The following is a 12,384-nucleotide window of genomic DNA, read 5'->3' as shown; positions in this document are numbered from 1 at the left end:
CTCCTCTGCACGTCCCTTGTACATCAGCCTCAGCAGCAGGTGCCCCTGTACCCTGATCTTCTCCACCTCAGCCCTGCTGTCCCGAGCCTGGCCCACCGCCCCCTCCCTTTCTTCCTTGTCCGGTCACTTTTCACACTCGGTCGCTGGAGCCAGGCGCTCCTCAGCAGCCGGGCGGGGGCTCCGTTCTCTGAGCTGCTGTGGTGTTCTTCCTCCGAACGACAATTCCAGAAGTGACCTGGCCACAGGCTGCACACTGTTGCAATGTTGGGGACCCAATAGAGACCTGCCAAGCAGATGACATAGGTGTGCATCGCGAGAGGAGGGTGCTTCGTGGTCCTTGAAAAGTCCAGGCCTCTGGGAGCAGGCCAGCACGGGGCGGAGGCTGGTCTGAGGCCTTGGGGCAGGGAGAGGCGTCTCCAGGGCCCCACCCTCAGCGAGGAGGGTGTGGATGAGCCGGTGGCTGCCTGCCTGGTTGCCAGGCTGCTGGGACCAAAGCACGTTGAGTTGCTGTGGTTTGCGCTCTTGTCCTCCCACAGGATTGCGAGCTGCTTTCAGAGGAAGGGAAACCAACATGACTGGGCTCAGCCACAGGGAATGATACCCCGAGAAACCCTGTGCCCCCTGCCCAGCATAAAGTCAGCCCTACTCATGGAAATCCAGGAAGACGGAAAAGTGTGTGTGTGTGAGTGTGTGTGGGGATTATATGTTTCATTACCTCCTAATGAAAATAGCTGTCTCTTATTTTTTAAAAACCTTTTGTGTGTGTAAATTTTTAATTAAAAAACATACTGTATATAATTTCACAACCTTATTTCTTTTCTGTGCTGTAAACGTTCCATCATAACCTCTTAGTACAGGTTTGAATGGCGACATGAACTTCCTTTGAATGAATGTCTTGGCTTATTTACCCAATCCCACTGTTAGGGAATGCTCAGGCTGTTGTGCATTTTCTTTCTTTATTTTTAAAAAAAATATATTTTATTGATTTTTTTACAGAGAGCAAGGGAGAAGGATAGAGAGTTAGAAACATCAATCAGCTGCCTCCTGCACACCCCCTACTGGGGATGTGCCCGCAACCAAGGTACATGCCCTTGACCGGAATCGAACCTGGGACCCTTCAGTCCACAGGCCAACGCTCTATCCACTGAGCCAAACCGGTTAGGGCCATTTTCTTTCCTTGTAAATAAAACTACATCAGGTATCTTGTATAGCGTGTGTGCGTGTGTGTGTTTAATGATCTTGATGGCCAGGTTGTAGCATTAAGGATGTCAGTAATTTTTCGTGAACTTTATTTTGCAATCAGTCCAACATTTATTGAGCTCCAGCCACAACCGGAGAATTCATCTCTTCCACAGGCAGATAGGGAGTCTCCAGATCTGTACTTGTGAAGACTGCATCCTGGAAGTAGCATTTAGACAATGTTACATCCTATAAGGAACATTTAAACAACATTAAGTCCTGTCAGTAACATCTAAACAATGTTACATCCTGTCAATAACATGGAAGCAATGCTACCTCCTATAGGTAACATTTAAACAATGTCACATCCTATAGGTAACATTTAAGCAATGTTATGTGGTTTGTATGGTCTCTCTTGTGGAAAGTCATGCTTTGTGAGCTAAGAGAGGAGCATGCTTCCTGGCTCATTGATAAAGTGCAGTTGTAATTAAACAAATGTAGAAAATGAATACCGTTTCTAGTCCTTTGCTGCCACATATACTAGTAGTAGCTCGTGGAGGAATAAATGCCAGTCTCCAGCTTGGTGCGCCTGGAGCCGGAACGGTTGTCTTGATATGTAGTCAGTCAGCGAGTTTCAACCTTTCTCATCTCACGGCACATAGACGAATGACGAAGATCCCACAGCACACCAAAAAATGTATTTTTTGCCAATCTGACAAAAAAAATAGGTATAATTTTGATCCATTCACACCGGCTGGCCATGTTTCCTGGCTCATTGATAAAGTGCAGTTGTAATTAAACAAATGTAGAAAACGAATACCGTTTCTAGTCCTTTGCTGCCACATATACTAGTAGCTCGTGGAGGAGTAAATGCCAGTCTCCAGCGTGGTGCGCCTGGAGCCGGAACGGTTGTCTTGATTTGTAGTCAGTCAGCGAGTTTCAACCTTTCTCATCTCACGGCACATAGACTAATGACGAAGATCCCGCAGCACACCAAAAAATGTATTTTTTGCCGATCTGACCAAAATATAGGTATGATTTTGATTCATTCACACCGGCCGGGTATTGTGTTGGCTGCTGTCATTTTTTATTGGACAGGCTTGGGAGAAAGAGGTCCGTGCCCTGACCACGTGGCCAGGGTTGGGGGTTTTGGACATCCCCGCGGCACCGGTGGGGATGGCTGCAGTGGACACTAGCTCTGTGTCCGCTGCCTCACGAAAGGGAGACCTATCGAATAGCCCCACCCGAGTAGCCCAGGGGACATTGTGACAAGTGGGGGCGTCGCAGAATTCATGTCATCGGTGCCTCAGGAAGCCAGTGCATCGAGACAGAGTCGCTCAGCTCTCAGCAGCATGGAGGGGCCTCCTTGCTGGGAAAACGGTGGCCGGTTGAGTGGTTAGGACTGTAGTTCTCCATCCTGCACTTCCTGCAGGTGCGGTGTCATGGCGTGGGTACTACTCTTTCCCCCTAAAGAACGTAGAACGGCTTGGCCGTCTCCCTGGACGATTCTGAGGGAAGTGCGCCATCCCCGCCGCCCTGGTTTCTGTGCATCGCTGCCAGCTCTTCAGCTGGAGGCGGGTGCTGTGCTCGGTCCTCCCAGGCCCCTCGGATGACGTTATTCCTGAACACCCGCTAGCTGACTCAGTCATGGGGTTGGCAGGAACCGGAGGGCGATCACTTTGTTTTGCCAGGACAATGTGTCCTTCACCCACATCCCACATTCTGTATTGGAATTGGCAATTAACTTTCCAGTTGGCATGATGTTCTAAAGGATGATCGGCTCCCGGAATGGCCCAGCGATCTACATCACCCCGAATGTGGCTGAGCTGACGGACAAACATGTCTGCCAGAACTGAAGCTGCTTTCGAAAACGGCCTCAACACTAAATGTCATGCAGCTCATGTACGTCAAGTCAGAAACGTCTATTTATTTTCTAGTATGAGTTCCAAGTAAGGAGCATATCTGCTCATTTAAAGTGGTTTCTGACTCCTTAGTGTGTGAGCCTTCTCCCTTCGTGGGAGCTGTAACCGTGAGTCTACGACAGAGCAAACTAGCAGCTGGAGAAGCTACACTGAACGCTGTCTGCTGACTTGCCAACATTTTGCTAAAAAATTACCCCTGTGGGCTTTAGACTCTTCTCTTTGTTTTGATTAAATGCAATTTTAAAGTGGCCTTATTTCATTGATTTACACTTTGTTATTGTTGCAAAGAGAATTCTGTACAAACTCAGCTACTTGGTACATAGTTGTGGTAGCAAAGGCATGCGTCCAAGCGTTTACTGTGCTGCCTCCTGCAAAGGCCAGGACAGTTACTGTGAAACATTGGTGAAGAGGAACAACTGTAGCACAGTAACAACTGAAACATGATACTTCCCATTCGCCTTCCCAGACTCAGTAGTCTTGGCACTACTATTGCCACTGGCATTGGTAGCCTGTGTGATCACAGATCTCGCCTGGAAATACGTTTACATTCTTATTACATCATCGAGTCTCCATTTATCTTCACGGGATCTTAGTTTAAACAAATGATGTTCTCATATTGCACTCCTTAAGACGTATCCTTTAGCTTGCTGGATGTAAACTGTAAATGCCTTCTTCTTCTTTTTTTGTTTTTGTTTTAGACCTTTCATAAGAGTGTATTTGAGCCAATCGGATGTCATATGCAGGGGAGAAAGAGCTCCAACGCTCCTGAGAAGAACAGTTTCTCAGCTTGGTTTTTGCATTTGAAATTAAGAAGGGATGTCAGTGTATTCTTTTAAAAAATATATATATGCTTATTGATGTCAGAGAGGAAGGGAGAGGGAGAGAGAGAGAGAAACATCAATGATGAGAGAGAATCATTGATCGGTTGCTCCCTGCATGCTCCCACCCTGGGGATGGAGCCTGCAACCAGGCGTGTGCCCTGACCGGGAATCAAACCGTCACCTCCTGGTTCATAGGTTCGACGCTCACCCACTGAGCCAGGCCGGCCGGGCTGTCAGTGTATCCTTAAGAGGCAGCCTTGGGTATGTACTGGGCGTCTGTGACAGGGACAGTAGGAATGCGTGCACCCCATTTGTTTATTTGCAGTTGAATCGGAACAGAACCTCCTCAATGTCGTACTCGAAGAATCGCCTACACACGGCCCCTCCGTCTCTGCGACTTGCACCTCGTCACACCACCACGCGGGTCTCGGGGGCCTGCTGCATGGCACGGGAGCCCCATTATCACCACCATGACTGTCGCCCTTGATGGGAAAGCTGTAGCGAGTCAAGAGCATGAAGTCTGTGTGTGAGAATTGCAGCCGCAGGAGCCAGCTGGGCTGACCCTAGTGGTTGCTCCTCTTTGTGGAGAGTTTGTGAGACGCTGGGCGCGCTGCGTGGAATGGCCTCATTGTCCGGTTCCCGGGCTGGTGACGGACACAGAATGGAAGTTATTTTTTCTGTCGTTTTTCTAAGATTTGAGCTGAGCCCGTGTTTTGTGGGAATAGAGTGCTTGAGAAAGTAGCATTCCTTATTCACTCCTCGGTCTTTCAGTGGGTTTTGCTTTATTTTTGCTAGTTTTCCCCGTCTCAGATGTGCTGGGCGCCCCGGAACTGCAGGCGGGCTGGAGTTGGTGTGGAAAGCGCAGCGGGTGGTGCTCTGGGTCGGGCGTGTGGTTCTTCGTCCACGCCTCGTGGCTGCTCCCCCATCCACCCTGCCCCCTCCACGCCCGACGTAGGTTCCTTCCGGACGGTCACATCTGTGGAGGTGGTCGGGCCACAGAACCCGCATGTGGCATCTGGGCTTTTACCCCAAACCTCTGCTTCTGGCCGAACTTTCCTCATTATTGAAAAAGACACCGGCTTGGTGAGAACCACAGCGCTCTGTGACAGGCGGTCAGAGGCCCCGATAACAGAGCGTGTGGTGGCCGATGGGACCCCTCACGGTGTGACACCCTTGGGCTGCCTCACCTCCCACTCCTCCCGGCTGGGACCCCCTCCCGGCTGGGACCTCCTCCCGCTGGGACCTCCTCCCGCTGGGACCCCCTCCCGGCTGGGACCTCCTCCCGCTGGGACCTCCTCGTGGAAGGGAACTTGGGAAAGGATTCTCACTCCAGCCTGGGACTCAGAGGTGCGCATCGGTGATGAGCTGCAGACACTGGGGGTCCCTCTGAACCTCAAATGGGCCTGCCTTCCCTTTGAGCTAAAAATGAGACGGGTCCTGCTCAGCGGTTGGGCATCAGCCTGTGAGCCAGCAGTCATGGTTCTGCTCCCGGTCAGGGCACAGGCCCAGGCCGCAGGCTCGGTCCCTAGTAGGGGCGTGCAGGAGGCAGCCGTACCATGATTCTCTCTCATCATGGATGTTTCTCTCTCCCTCTCCCTTCCTCTCTCTAAAACTAATAAAATATAAAACGAGAACGAGATGGGTCCCCTGTAGCTCTCTGTGCCCCCCCCCCCCACTGGGGACGGTGTGCGTGCTGTGACGTCAGCCCCTTTTCCTACTCTGAGGAATGGCTGTGTTGGAGGCTTGGGTACCCAGCGTGCATCACTTCATCCTCTCCCTGCGGGCCTGTAGGACGGGGTTATTGTCGCCATCATTCAGGGGAGGAAACTGAGGGGCTACTGAGTGGGGTCCCCAACGCCAAGTTGGATGCCACAGCCCCGGGCTTTGGCCACTGGTCCGTCCTGGCTGCGGGCAGCGCTGTCCTGTAAACCGGCCCCAGAGACACACTGCACCGTCAGCAGGAGCGGCTCCGGCGCCATCCGGTGCAGAGCCCTGTCACCCCCACGCCGTGTGCACGTGCCTGTGTGCTGAGCCCGCGATGAGGAGGGCGAGCTCCTCCTGCACTGGATGATTCTGGAAGAGCACACAGTTCCACCCACACGCCTTCCCAGGTCCCCGGTCCCCCGTCTGGCTGGGCCACGCTGCGCCTTGGGGTGAAGCCGTGGGTGCCTGGGTCTGGCTCAGGCTTAGGAGAAGGCGGCTGGGCGCGTCGAAGCCCCGAGAAGGGGCTATAGTCACACAGGGGCTTCATTATTTATTATTTTAAAAAACGCTTGTTCCTTTTTTGGGGGGTTTTAAATATATTTTTACTGATTTCAGAGAGGAAGGGAGAGAGAGATGGGAGCATCAATGAGGAGAGGGAATCATGGATCGCTGCCTCCTGCACGCCCCACATTGGGGATCCAGCCCACAACCTGGGCACGTGCCCTGACCGGGAATCAAACTGTAACCTCCTGGTTCCTAGGTTGACGCTCAACCCCTCAGCCATGCCGTCGGGGTGTATGCTTCTTATAATGCTGTTCGCTCCTCCTTTTTAAAAAATTTCCTTTGTGTTTCTTTTCTACGGCGACGTCCTCATCCACTGAGGGGCCGGGCCTGAGCTGGCCCGTGTCGGGAGTGACCCGTGTGCTGGGGTCCGGCCTCTGGAAGGCCTGAGTGCTGGAGACGGGGTTGTTCTGGGTTTTCCGCCCTCAGTGCTGCTTACGTCAGCCTCGGGCTCAGCGCAGGACCCAGGAACAGCGGCAGTTGCAGGGGAAGCCAGGACGGGATGTCCTGGTGGCGGGGGCCAGAGCGCTGTCCTGCAGGCGGTGCGGCCGCAGGCTGCCTTCCTCCCACTCCAGGACGAGTGAGTCCCCAGTGCCTGCCACCTGCGGGAACCATCTCCATGCAGAGATGCGCTAGCCAGCGGCCCTTCTCGGGCCTGGGAGCAGAGGTGTGCGCGGGCTCTGCCGGCATGAGGAGCCCAGCAAGACCAGCAGTGGGGCATCGGCGGGGTGCGGCCCTGCGGGCCTGGGCCGCACACGGCGCCAGTGAGCCAGTCAGCCTCTGTGTGCCCAGCCTCCTCAGCTGTAAGAAGGGATGCTGGCCACCGGCTCAGAGCCAGACTTGAAAATGAACCGAGCGGACACTGGCCCAGCACTCAGCACGGTGCCGGGCACTGTCCCAGGGCTGGTTAAGAATCCCGGATGAGGTTGACGATGGTGGATACTTGCTGGCCTGGTTGGGGCAGGTTTCTCTGCGTGAGGCTGACGTACAGTTCAGCCCGGTGTCATGGATTCCGAGAAGGTGTAACACCCAGGGGCTTGCATGGTGAACTTTTATATTGCATTTCCCTTCTCGCGTGTCTCCAGCCTAAGCCCAACATTTCCGATGCCCATCATCGCGTGAAGTCCCTCCTATTTTGATTCCCTTGTGAGCCTACGCATTCTGCCTTTCTCCACACACTTTACTATCTGAAAACCGTACGTGTCTCAAAATCAATGGCTGTCGTTAATGCCGTGTCTCCCCCCATAAAGCTCTCGCTTAGTTAATGTCTTTAGAAAATCGATGTTGGCTTTGAGTAGTGATTCATGGGCCCACACCAACGTGCTTGCATGTCTGAGTTTGAGGAGGGGAGGGTCCATGTCTGGGGGTTAAGAAGGCCCGGCAAAGTGGACCCTGAGGCCAGAGCCTCCCCTGCGTCCACAAGCATCCAATCCAAGGCCTGCGGGCCCCACCACACCCCAGCCCTGGGTCCATGTCCCCCTGGGCCAGGAGCCGAGCCCCATTACCACGGAGTCGCATTTGTATTGACGTGAACTTAGCGGTCATTTCCTTAAGAAACCAGAACCGGTTTAGGATCCGGGAAGGTAGCCGGCCGGGCTTCTTACCCAGGGGCCCCTGCGACAACTCCAGAGTCTCCGAAACGCGGATGAAGAGCATCCCCTTGGCACTAACCCTGACCGAACCCGGTCTCCTTCCGTCATGAATGGGCAGCGGGGGGCAGTGTGCAGCGTTTCACATCTCACTCTCTTACGGAAGGCACCCCTAGAACCTGTTGTTCTCTGTTCATAGACAAGCACTGTTTCATTTTTTTTAGTATTTTGATAGCAATGTTTCAATATAATTGTGTTCCTTTGTCATCCTCTGGTTTTGTGGGTGTGGTTTTTCTGTTTGTTTTTGTCTCTTGATTTTAAAAACACGGTTCCCTGGGCTTCCCCAGGTTGCCCCGGTTCTGGCTGAAACCGTGCAGAGCCCCGCCGTCTGGTACTTGCCCGTCTGGGTCCTGGTCCACAGCCGCCCTCTGCCTGCAGCTGGACAGCCCAGGGCGGACTCGGAGGTGCAGCCACTGGGTTCTGTTCTAGATCTTTGACCTGTTCTAGATCTTTGATTCCGGCTGTTTCTCTGTATGGTCTTCATGTTTTTTTAAAAAAATATATTTTTATTGATTTCAGAGAGGAAGGGAGAGGGAGAGGGATGGAAACATCAATGATGAGAGAGAATCATTGATCAGCTGCCCCCTGCACGCCCCACACTGGGGACCGAGCCCACAACCCGGGCATGTGCTCTGACCAGGAATCGAACTGTGACCTCCTGGTTCATACGTCGATGCTCAACCACTGAGCCATGCTGGCTGGGCTGGTCTTCATGCCTCGAAGGAGGAGACTTCTCTAGCTCGCTGCCTCTCCCTGTCCACACAGACTCCAGGGGAGCGTGGACTCCTGACAGTCACCTGGGAAGGCGGATGCTGGGAGACAAGACCCAGAGGGCAGAGAGCAGGGAGCCCTGGATGCGGAGGCACAGGGGCCCCAGGCGGGAAGGGCGGGGGGGAGGACCAGAAATGAGGCGGGGAATGGCCCGTCAGGGAATCGGACGGAGATGGAGAAGTAATTACACTGAGGCTCCCGCCTGCCCTGATGGAGACTCCGCATCAGGATCCGCGATCCTCCTGGAGTCTCCCGTGTGGTTAGGAGGTCGTTGCTGGGTCTTTAATTACTAGAGTTCAGCCTGCAGCGTCTGTGACGCTGGCTTTCGGGGCGGTCCCTCCCTCCCAGGTGCCTCCCTCGTTTCAGTTCCAACGTGGTCCTCCCAGATTCTATGCTGAAAGGGTGAAAATAGGCAAGCTGTTGGCTTGTAGGAAATGTCTCCTTTTGAGGGTGTTGGGAGGCACTGAGCAAAGGATAGAAACGCAGGAAGTCATTGCAGGGAATAAAAAAGTAGTTTATTTCGGGAATTGTAGAGCCCAGGTGTGGGTCTCCTTGAATTCAAACCCCCAGAACATGTTTTCCTTACCAGTTGGGGAAAATAGTTGTGGTGAAAATCTAGGTTTATGTGGAGTTCAGTCTCCAAGAAACAGAACTCCCTGCTCTGCTGTGCAGGTTGCTAGTGTCAACACGAATTCAAAGGGAGGATCCTCTGAGTTGGGGATGAGACGGCACATCTACCCATCGTTAGGCAAGAACCACGCACCTGCCAGTGTTGTCACGCCTGGATCTCGGGTAATGAAACGCTGCCGGGTATTTGTGGCCAAGGGTCGTACTCTGATGCGTAGGAGATCTTAGTCACGTGCCATCGGCAGGGAGATGTGCGTACAAAACGCCCTGGGGCTTCTTGAGAAAGACTGGCAGATACTTAAAAACCGTGTCTAGCCCTAACCGGTCTGGCTCAGTGGATAGAGCGTCGGCCTGCGGACTCAAGGGTCCCAGGTTCGATTCCGGTCAAGGGCATGTACCTTGGTTGCGGGCACATCCCCAGTAGGGAGTGTGCAGGAGGCAGCTGATGGATGTTTCTCTCTCATCGATGTTTCTAACTCTCTATCCCTCTCCCTTCCTCTCTGTAAAAAAAAAAAAAAAATCAATAAAATATATTTTAAAAAAACAAACAAAAAAAACCCGTTTCTATTTGTGCTCCTGGTTTCCCTGTCATACCCTTTCTTTGGAGAAAAGGTTAAGCTTATCTAAATGACCGAAAATTCTTGGTTTCCCTGTCATACCCTTTCTTTGGAGAAGATGTTAAGCTTATCTGAATGACCGCAAATTCTTAACCACGAAGTAACAAGAAAGTGGGCTGGGAGGAAGGTATGCCCGAGGCTGCCTGGAGCGCTGGTTGTCAGATATTCTTTCTGTGCGAAGTTCTTCCAGTTACGCCGGGAGGACAGCTTAGGCTCTGGAATCCCGCCTGCTACTTGGTGCTCCTGAAATCGGGATGACTGGGCAGGAGGGGGTGTCAGCTCTGCAGGGTTATTAGGGACAGCCTGGGGAATCCTGCGGGAAGACTGAGGCCCCGGGAGGTCTGTCTGTCGTCTAGGGCCGGGGACTGAAACTCGCCCAGGCGCGCCTTAGAAAGGCTGACTTCACAGGTCTTGCTGGGGAGGTGTTCCCTCTCCAGCTGCGGCCCAAAGCCCAGTCCCCGCGGGCTCCTGCTGCACACACCGCTCTGTGCGAAATACTGCCACGCTCTGATTCTATTTTATTCATTGTTTATTTTTTATTAATCCTCACCCGAGGATATGTCCCCTTGATTTTTAGAGAGAGTGGAAGAGAGGGGGAAAGACAGAAATATCGATTGGTTGCTTCCTGCAAGTGCCCCGATCAGGGCCCCGGGCCGGGGAGGAGCCTGCAACCAAGATACGCGCCCTTGACTGGAATCGAACCCGGGACCTGTTGGTCCGCAGGCCAACGCTCTATCCACTGAGCCAAGCTGGCCAGGGCCCGTGCTGTGATTTTAGATGTCGGAGCTTGGGGCTGGCTGCAGGGCTCCTGGCTGTGGGAGGCACACTTTATCCTGTTAGAACATTACATATGCCCATCTACTTCTCTCACGTTCCATGTCAGAAATAAACATGTGAGCACACCCTGACAGCCTAGGCCTGTGCAGGAGACGTTAGATGGCCTCAAGTAACATCGTCGTAAACACAGTCGGACATGCTTGCTGTCGGCCCCGCCCGCCCCCTTTGTGGTTCTTCTCCCAGGGAACGACATTCTGTGACTTTAGAGGAGAAATCGGATGAAAGGAAGCATTCCCATGCAAACCACGTTTCTGCACCACCCCTTCCGTGCAGCCGTGAATGGCGGGGGGCAGGGCTCACTGGAGAGGGTGAGATGGGGACCTGACGGAAGTACAACTCTGTCCAGGGGCCCTGCCAGCCTTCTGTGTAGACTAAGTTATTGAGGGCTGGGAGGTCCGTCTGGGGTGGCTCACCCCTGAGTAGTCAGCCTGGGCGGCTGAACCTGGAAGAGGCCTGTGTGGTCTGGGAGTAGTCACATGGCAGTATAGCAAGCCCCCCGCCCCGTTCCCGCACTGCACACGGGTGCCCGTGGCGTTTCAGGTGAGACACACCAGTCTTAGGTTGAGCGTGGGAGTGTCGGTGTGCATGGGTGCATGGTCTATGTTGCTTAAAAGAGATCGAAGGGCCCTAGCCAGGTTGCTAAGTGGTTAGAGCTGACCTATGAACCAGGAGGTCAGGGTTCGATTCCTGGTCAGGGCACATCCCCAGACTGCAGGCTCGATCCCCAGTGTGGGGCGTGCAGGAGGCAGCCGATCCATGATTCTCTCTCATCATTGATGTTTCTATCTCCCTCTCCTTCTCCCTTCCTCTCTGAAATCAATGAAAATATATTTTTTAAAAAAATCTAACGATGACATTGAGACCTGTGGAAAGGGGTCTGGGATGGGGTCTGTCTTTCACACCTTCCGCCTTATCCATCTGCCAGCCCCACAGGCTCCTGGTGGTCGTGAGCATGGCACGGGCAGACGCAGAGCGCGGGGGCTCCAGAGCCGTGGCATTCCCGGGAATGCGTGATTCCAAAGTCCCTGGGCTGGAAAGACAGTGGCTTGCAAAACCACCAGTGTGTTTTCTCAGCTGCGCCAGAAACCTGGCGAGGGAGCGTTCGATGATTAGTCTTGGCACCGGGGCTCCGAGCTTCCCAGTCTGGCCGCTGCCCTGGCTACTGGCTGCCCTGGCCACCCGGAGAGACCTCGTCCTCCCAGGCCGGAGTCAGGTTGCAGCTGAGTCAGGTTGCCTGTGCCATCCGCACGGGCAAATGCCAGGAGGCCTGGCAGGCTCCAGCGTGGCCTTTGCATCCTCGCGGAGCCATATGGTGCTGAAATGTCAGCCTGTTCCTGAGCGGGGGGCCACGCCTGGGGGCTGGAGAGGGAAAACAGACCTCCCATCACCGGTCCCCTGAGGCCCCTCAATCCCAGGCCCCGGCTGTACCCCACGGGGGCTTGAACCAACATCTGTTGAGCTGCTTAGACTGTGGGAGGCGGCAGAAATAAAATGAGACAATCAGATGTTTCGTCCCGGCATGGATCGTGCCTCCGGGGTTCGTGTATCTTGCATGTAATAAACTGCGAATGGAGGAAGGTGACACGCGTGGCCGAGTCACAGTAGAATTTCATGGGAGGAGACTGTCTTGGAACCTGAAGAGGGTGAGGACACAGCCCCCCCCGCCCCCCCCCCCCCCCCCCCGCACCGCACACAC

General features: G+C 53.8%; 1 protein-coding gene across 1 annotated transcript in view; it reads left to right on the top strand.

The window, feature by feature from the left end:
• DOCK4 (dedicator of cytokinesis 4) overlaps nt 1-12,384 on the top strand; it is a 198,090-nt gene that overhangs the window by 21,862 nt on the left and 163,844 nt on the right. The gene's annotated exons all lie outside the window — the stretch shown is intronic.

This window comes from Myotis brandtii, unplaced genomic scaffold (assembly GCF_000412655.1).
Source record: "Myotis brandtii unplaced genomic scaffold, ASM41265v1 scaffold466, whole genome shotgun sequence".
Taxonomy (NCBI): Eukaryota; Metazoa; Chordata; class Mammalia; order Chiroptera; family Vespertilionidae; genus Myotis; species Myotis brandtii.
The sequence above is the reverse complement of the archived record's forward strand: the minus strand, read 5'-3'. Positions and strand labels throughout refer to the sequence as shown.